Genomic DNA, 9,020 nt, shown 5'->3' on the forward strand with positions numbered 1-9,020 from the left:
TTAATTTGTTTTATTTTTAAATGATTTTATTTTTATTATTTTTTTGTAGTGGATAATCTACGAATAAAAAGAAAATGATGATGTTGTCATTAGGTTGCAGTCCATAAGTTTCTACAATCTCTTAAGGAGCTTAACAGATTGTTGTGCCAAGAAACCAAAAGTGTCGAAACTGAATGGAATGAAACAAAGCTGGTAAGCTTTACAAGCCTCCTCGTGTTTCCAAATCATCCCTACTGCTGCTCTATTAGCTGCTTCTCCCAACTCAAATACACCATTCCCAATCCTTACCAACGGAGAGGCTCCAGTTACATCAAAACACGCATGCCTCCCCTCAAACCAACTGTAGACCAATACATCCACATGCCGAAGTGTTAATTGATAAACACCCAAAACTGTATTATAAAAACCTGTAGAGACATAACATTTCGGTCAATTTTGTGCTTAATAATCATGAAATAATCGCATCTTCGTGCTTTTTGCAGGTTGGAGCAACTAATGTAAAAATTATTATAAAGCCAGCATTTAAGCACGGAATAGGGAGTATACACATTCCTTCCGATCAAGCCCATGTGAAGCCCAACAAATCCGGACTAAAGCCCAAAGACTCAAATAATCTGAGAATCCGGTCGAGAAAGCGGGATTACGTTACCGCGAAGCGTCAAACTTCCGAAGCTCATATCTCTTGAACCAGGACTCCGAATGCGACGAGTGAGCTACTCCGACGATCAGTGCGACGAACTCTACACATAGGCGGGAACTTGTAAAAATGCCAAAAGACCAGACTGCCACTGGACACTGCACGTGGACCCACTAGGCGGGCCCATAAGATGTGATGAGTCATCATGCAAGTCAAGACAAAGGTGCAAATAATTGGTGCAAATTTGACAACTTGCATGAAGTTAATGAGTTGGTTGGATTTAGGTGATGATTATCTAAAAAAATAAAAGGTGTCAAATGGGGGTTAGTTGTGGATAAGTGAAAAATAAATGAGAGGAAAGTGTTTCACGTGGGAGAAGAGAAAAAGGCTCTCTTCTGTAAAGGGGGGCTGATTTTGGGAGTTAGCTAGCTTTTACTTCCTTGAATTTTACTTTTCATTTACTTCCATGCCTTTACTTTTAGTTTTTAGTTTTTAGTTTTAAGAAAAAAAAGCTTGTAACTTGTTAATGGAGGACTACACCTTCTAGTTCTTCAATAAAAACTTCTGTTTTCCTTAGGTAATTAGTGGGCTTTGTATTCATTTATTCTTTCTATCTCTTTTTACTTATCTTACTTGTAGAGGAAACAAGACTTTGTCACTAAGTACACTTATTCATAAAGAAGCTATATACAACCTAAAAACTGTGTAAATTTTGCTTCAAGTTCTTACCACCCCCAAACAGAAGAATGCTTTCTCCTCAAAATGTCAAGAGATGAAGAAAGAAAATACCTGTGAAGCTTGAAAAAAAATTCAACCAACAACTACTTGTGAAAAAGTGTGTCGAGCACAATATGCAACATGTCAAAAGAAAGTTAAAAATATGACACCAATTAATGAAAACAAACAAATATCACACAATAGGAAAGAGATAGTACACCAAATGAGGCACGTGCTTTTGTCTGGACACTCCTACGTGGTGTGGTATGTACGTGAAAATTAATTTTTTCAAGATGGGTTTTTTAACTTCAGATTTCCTAGACGAAGATCGTGGCTTTGTAATGAGGTAGAACATATGGAAGAATGTTTCACAAGATAGTTAGACCAACACGTATATTCTGAATTGATGAAAGCATGAAACTTCAATAGTGGAATTTGTTTGGAGCTTATAGAGTAGTGTGCTGTATCGTATTTATTTGGCGGAATAAGTTCGGTTAGCTTTTGCTTTTGTTAGATTTTGATTTGTTTTATTTTTAAAGTGTTTTTTTTTTTTTTTTTATATATAGTTTTTTTTGTAATATATACTCTACGAATAAAATAAAATATTGCTGTTTTTATTGTTGTTATTTTTTTTATTTTTTTTATTTATAATATATACTCTTCGAATAAAAGAAAATGTTTTTTTATTTTTTTTGTAGTATATACTCTACGAACAAAAGAAAAATTTGCTGTTGTTGTTTTTTAAGTGGAAATTTTATTGATAATGATAACGAGTTTTACAAATAATTAGGACAATCGTGCAACAAACTGTGACTCAAGTCCTTTCTGAACGGTAAATCCTATCCTCCTGAATACAAACTCGTTCGAACCACCTGTCATTAGGTTGCAATCCAAAACTTTCTGCAATCACTTAAGGAGCTTAACATATTGTTGTGGCAAGAAACCAAAAGTGTCGAAACTGAACAGAATCAAACAATGCTGGTTAGCTTTACAAGCCTCCTCGTGTTTCCAATTCTTACCTGCTGCTGCCTTATTAGCTGCTTCTCCCAACTCAAATCCTCCATTCCCGAGCTGTACCAAAGGAGAGGCTTTAGTTACATCAAAACACGCATGCCACCACACAAACCAACTTTAGACCAATACATCCACATGTCGAAGTGTTAATCTTTCCCCATTCGGATCAGTGAAAAAATTCAAGGGAGCCTCTTTCTTCACTTGTACTCCAGCCCTCCAAAATGCATCACATAAAATATCCTTGACATTATCATATCGGTATTTGAAACTTGGAAAATGTATACAATGTGCTGTCAATGATACTCCGTGCATGAAAGTTCAAGAAAAGATGTAAAAACTATTGCGTACATATTATATTAAGTTTCTAATAAGAAATCCTAATTCGAATACTAGTGTGAGATATCTAGACAATGTTTCACCATAGAAAAGAAAACAAAACTTTGTCACTGAGTACACTTATTCATAAATAAGCTTTATACAACTAAAAAACTGTGTACATTTTGCTTCAGGTTCTTACCACCCACAAACAGAAGGATGCTTTCTCCTCAAAATGTCAAGAGATGAAGAAAGAAAATACCTATGAAGCATAAAAAGTTAATTTTTTCAAGATGGGTTTTTTAACTTCAGATTTCATAAACGAAGATCGTGGCTTTGTAATGAGGTAGAACATATGGAAGAATGTTTAACAAGGTAGTTAGACCAATGCATATGTTCTGAATTGATGGCGCAAACTCCAATAGTGGAAGCTGTTTGGAGCTTATAAAGTATTACACGCGACTGTATTTGAGCAGAATAAGTTCAGTTAGCTTTGCTTTTGTAAGATTTTGATTTGTTTAATTTTTAAAGATGATTTTTTTTTATTTTTTTTTGTAGTGGATAATTTATGAAAAAAAGAAAATGATTATTTTTTTTTATAGTTTTTTTTGTAGTATATATTCTTCGAATAAAAGAAAATGTTGTTGTTTTTGTTGTTGTTATTTTTTTTATTTTTTTTATTTATAGTATATACTCTTCGAATAAAAGATTTTTTTTTTTTTGTAGTATATACTCTTCGAATAAAAGAAAATGTTGTTGTTGTTGTTGTTTTTAAGTGGAAATTTTATTGATAATGATAACGAGTTTTACAAATAATTAGGACAAGCGTGCAACAAGGCATGTGACATAAAGTCCTTTCGAGCGGCAAATCTATATCCTCGAATACAAACTCGTTAGAACCACTTGTCATTAGGTTACAGTCCATAACTTTCTGCAATCACTTAAGGAGCTTAATAGATTGTTGTGCCAAGAAACCAAAAGTGTCGAAACCGAACGGAATGAAAGAATGCTGGTTAGCTTTACAAGCCTCCTCGTGTTTCCAAATTTTCCCTGTTGCTGTTCCATTAGCTGCTTCTTCCAACTCAAATACTCCATTCCTAAGCCCTACCAATGGAGTGGCACCAATTACATCAAAACACGCATGCTTCCCCTCAAACCAACTGTAGACCAATACATCCACAAGCTGAAGTGTTAATCTTCCCCCATTCGGATCAGTGAAAAAATTCACAGAAGCCACTTTCTTCACTTGTACTCCAGCCCACCAAAATGCATCACATAAAATATCCTTGATATGATCATGTCGGTATTTGAAACATGGAAAATGTATACAATGTGTTGTCAATGATACTCCGTGCATCAAATGTTCAAGAAAGGATGTAAAAACTAAATTTTGCTTAAAGTTCTTACCACCCCCAAACAGAAGGATGCTTTCTCCTCAAAATGTCAAGAGATGAAGAAAGAAAATACCTGTGAAGCTTGAGAAAAAATTAAGCCAACACTGTGGCGAAAAGTGTGTCGAGCACAATATGCAACATGTGAAAAGAAAGTTAAAAATATCACACCAATCAATGAAAACAAACAAATATCACACAATAGGAAACAGATAGCACACCAAATGAGACATGTGCTTTTTTGTGCGGACACACCCTACGTGGTAAATGCGTGAAAAGTTAATTTTTCAAGATGGGTTTTTTAACTTCAGATTTCCTAGACGAAGATCGTGGCTTTGTAATGAGGTAGAACATATGGAAGAATGTTTCCCAAGGTAGTTAGACCAACACGTATATTCTGAATTGATGGCGCAAACTTCAATAGTGGAAGTTGTTTGGAGCTAATAGGGTAGTGCACGCGACTGTATTTGAGCAGAATAAGTTCAGTTAGCTTTGCTTTTGTGAGATTTTGATTTGTTTTATTTTAAAGGGTTTTTTTTTTTATTTTTTTTTGAAGTAGATAGTCTACGAAAAAAAGAAAATGTTGATGTTTTTTTTTTTTTTTTTTTTTTGTTGTAATAATTTTTTTGTAGTATATACTCTACGAATAAAAGAAAATGTTGTTGTTTTTGTTGTTGTTATTTTTTATTTTTCTATTTATAGTATTACTCTTCGAATAAAAGAATTTTTGTTTTTGTTTTATTTTTTATTTTTTATTTTTTGTATATACTCTTCGAATAAAAGAAAATGTTGTTGTTGTTGTTGTTGTTGTTGTTGTTGTTTTTTAAGTGGATATTTTATGGATAATGATAACGAGTTTTACAAATAATTAGAACAAGCGTGTAACAAGCTGTGAAGCAAGTCCTTTCTGAACGGCAAATCCTATCCTTCGAATTGAAACTTCGTTAGAACCAAATTGTCATTAGGTTGCGAGTCCATAACTTTCTGCCAATCACTTAAAGGAGCTTAACAGATTGTTGTGCCAAGAAACTAAATTGTCTAAACCTGAGCGGAATGAAACAATCTTTGGTTTGACTTTACGAGCCTCCTCGTGTTTCCAAATCATCCCTACTGCTACTCTATTAGCTGCTTCTCCCAACTAAAATACTCCATTCCCAATCCCTACCAACGGAGAGCTCCAGTTACATCAAAACACGGGTGTCTCAACTTAACCAACTCTAGATCAATACATCCACATGCCGAAGTGTTAATCTTCCCCCATTCGGATCAGTGAAAAAATTCACGGGAGCCTCTTTCTTCACTTGTACTCCAGCCTTCCAAAATGCTTCTCATAAAATATCCTTGACATGATCATGTCGGTATTTGAAACTTGGAAAATGTATACAATGTGTTGTCAATAATACTTCGTGCATGAATGTTCAAGAAAAGATGTAAAAAGTATTGCGTACATATTATATTAAGTCTCTAAGAAGAAATCCTAATTCAAATACTAGTGTGAGATTTCTAAATAATTTTCACCATAGAAAAGGAAACAAGACTTTGTCACTATGTACACTTATTCATAAAGAAGCTATATACAACCTAAAAACTGCGTAAATTTTGCTTCAAGTTCTTACCACCCCCAAACAGAAGGATGCTTTCTCCTCAAAATGTCAAGAGATGAAGAAAGAAAATAACTGTGAAGCTTGAGAAAAAATTCAGCCAACACTGCGGCGAAAAGTGTGTCGAGCACAATATGCAACATGTCAAAAGAAAGGTAAAAATATGACACCAATCAATGAAAACAAACAAATATCACACAATAGGAAAGAGATAGCTCACCAAATGAGACATGTGCTTTTGTCTGGACACTCCTACGTGGTATATACGTGAAAAGTTAATTTTTCCAAGATGGGTTTTTTAACTCCAGATTTCCTAGATGAAGATCGTGGCTTTGTAATGAGGTAGAACATATGGAAGAATTTTTCGCAAGGTAGTTAGACCAACACGTATATTCTGAATTGATGGCGCAAACTCCGATAGTGGAAGCTGTTTGGAGCTTATAGAGTAGTAGTGCCGATTTGTATTTGAAGCGAGAATAAGTTCAGTTAGCTTTGCTTTTGTTAGATTTTGATTTGTTTTATTTTTAAAGTGGTTTTTTTTTTTTTTTTTTTTTTTTTTTGTAGTAGACCCACGAAAAAAAGAAAATGATGATGTTTTTTATTTTTATTTTTATTTTTTTTTTTTTATTTTTATACTTTTTTTGTAGTATATACTCTACGAATAAAAGAAAATATTGTTGTTTTTATTGTTGTTATTTTTTTATTTTTTTAATTTATAGTATATATACTCTTCGAATAAAAGAAAATGTTTGTTTTATTTTTTATTTTTTGTTTTTTTTTTATAGTATATACACTTCGAATAAAAGAAAATTTTGTTGTTGTTGTTTTTTAAGTGGAAATATTATTGATAATGATAACGAGTTTTACAAATAATTAGGACAAGCGTGCAACAAGCTGTGACTCAAGTCCTTTCTGAACGGCAAATCCTATCATCCTAAATACAAACTCGTTCGAACCACCTGTCATTAGGTTGCAGTCCATAACTTTCTGCAATCACTTAAGGAGCTTAACAGATTGTTGTGGCAAGAAACTAAAAGCGTCGAAACTGTACATAATCAAACAATGCTGGTAAGCTTTACAAGCCTCCTTGTGTTTCCTATTCTTACCTGCTGCTGCCTTATTAGCTACTTCTCAGAACTCAAATACTCCATTCCCGAGCCATACCAAAGGAGAGGCTCTAGTTACATCAAAACACGCATTCCACCACACAAACCAACTTTAGACCAATACATCCACAAACCGAAGTGTTAATCTTTCCCCATTTGGATCAGTGAAAAAATTCATGGGAGCCTCTTTCCTCACTTGTACTCCAGCCTTCCAAAATGCATCACATAAAATATCTTTGACATGATCATATTGGTATTTGAAACCTGGGAAATGTATACAATGTGCTGTCAATGATACTCCGTGCATGAAAGTTCAAGTAAAGATGTAAAAACTATTGCGTACATATTATATTTAGTTTCTAATAAGAAATCCTAATTCGAATACTAGTGTGAGATATGTAGACAATTTTTTCACAATAGAAAAGAAAACAAAACTTTGTCATGAAGTACACTTATTCATAAAGAAGCTTTATACAACCTAAAAACTGCGTAAATTTTGCTTCAGGTTCTTACCACCCACACACATAAGGATGCGTACTCCTCAAAATGTCAAGAGATGAAGAAAGAAAATACCTATGAAGCATGAGAAAAAATTCAGCTAACACTGCGGCAAAAACTGTGTCGAGCACAATATGTAACATGTCAAAAGAAAGTTAAAAATATCACACCAAATAATGAAAACAAATAAATATCACACAATAGGAAACAGATAGCACACCAAATGAGACATGTGCTTTTGGCTGGACACTCTTACGTGGTATGTACGTGAAAAGTTAATTTTTTCAAGATGGGTTTTTTAACTTCAGATTTCCTAGACGAAGATCGTGGCTTTGTAATGAGGTAGAACATATGGAAAAATGTTTCACAAGGTAGTTAAACCAACACGTATATTCTGAATTGATGGCGCAAAGTTCAATACTGGAAGCTGTTTGGAGCTAATAGAGTAGTGCACGCGACTGTATTTGAGCAGAATAAGTTCAGTTAGCTTTGCTTTTGTGAGATTTTGATTTGTTTTATTTTTAAAGGGTTTTTTTTATTTTTTTTGAAGTGGATAATCTACGAAAAAAAGAAAATGATGATGTTTTTTTTTAATAGTTTTTTTGTAGTATATACTCTTCGAATAAAAGAAAATGTTGTTGTTTTTGTTGTTGTTATTTTTTATTTTTCTATTTATAGTATTACACTTCGAATAAAAGATTTTTTTTTTATTTTTTATTTGAAGTATATACTCTTCGAATAAAAGAAAATGTTGTTGTTGTTGTTGTTGTTGTTGTTTTTAAGTGGAAATTTTATGGATAATGATAACGAGTTTTACAAATAATTAGGACAAGCGTGTAACAAGCTGTGAAGCAAGTCCTTTCTGAACGGCAAATCCTATCCTCCTGAATTGAAACTCGTTAGAACCAGCTGTCATTAGGTTGCAGTCCATAACTTCCTGCAATCACTTAAGGAGCTTAACAGATTGTTGTGCCAAGAAACCAAAAGTGTCGAAAGTGAACGAAATGAAACAATGCTGGTTAGGTTTACGTACAAGCCTCCTCGTGTTTCCAAATCTTCCCTACTGCTACTCTATTAGCTTCTTCTCCCAACTCAAATACTCTATTCCCAAGCCGTACCAATGGAGAGGCTCCAGTTACATCAAAACACGCATGTCTCCCCTCAAACCAACTGTAGATCAATACATCCACAAGACGAAGTGTTAATCTACCCCCATTCGGATCATTGAAAAAATTCACGGGAGCCTCTTTCTTCACTTGTACTCCAGCGTTCCAAAATGTATCACATAAAATATCCTTGACATGACCTTGTTGGTATTTGAAACCTTGAAAATGTATATAATGTGTTGTCAATGATACTCCGTGCATGAATGTTGAAGAAAAGATGTAAAAACTATTGCGTACATATTATATTAAGTTTCTAAGAAGAAATCCAAATCCGAATACTAGTGTGAGATTTCAAGATAATTTTCATCATAGAAAAGGAAACAAGACTTTGTCACTATGTACACTTATTCATAAAGAAGCTATATACAACCTAAAAACTGCGTAAATTTTGCTTCAAGTTCTTACCACCGCAAAACAGAAGGATGCTTTCTCCTCAAAATGTCAAGAGGTGAAGAAAGAAAATACCTGTGAAGCTTGAGAAAAAATTCAGCCAACAATGCGGCGGAAAGTGTGTCGAGCACAATATGCAACATGTCAAAAGAAAGTTAAAAATATGACATCAATCAATGAAAACA

This window comes from Coptis chinensis, unplaced genomic scaffold (genome assembly GCF_015680905.1).
Source record: "Coptis chinensis isolate HL-2020 unplaced genomic scaffold, ASM1568090v1 utg1929_pilon_pilon, whole genome shotgun sequence".
Taxonomy (NCBI): Eukaryota; Viridiplantae; Streptophyta; class Magnoliopsida; order Ranunculales; family Ranunculaceae; genus Coptis; species Coptis chinensis.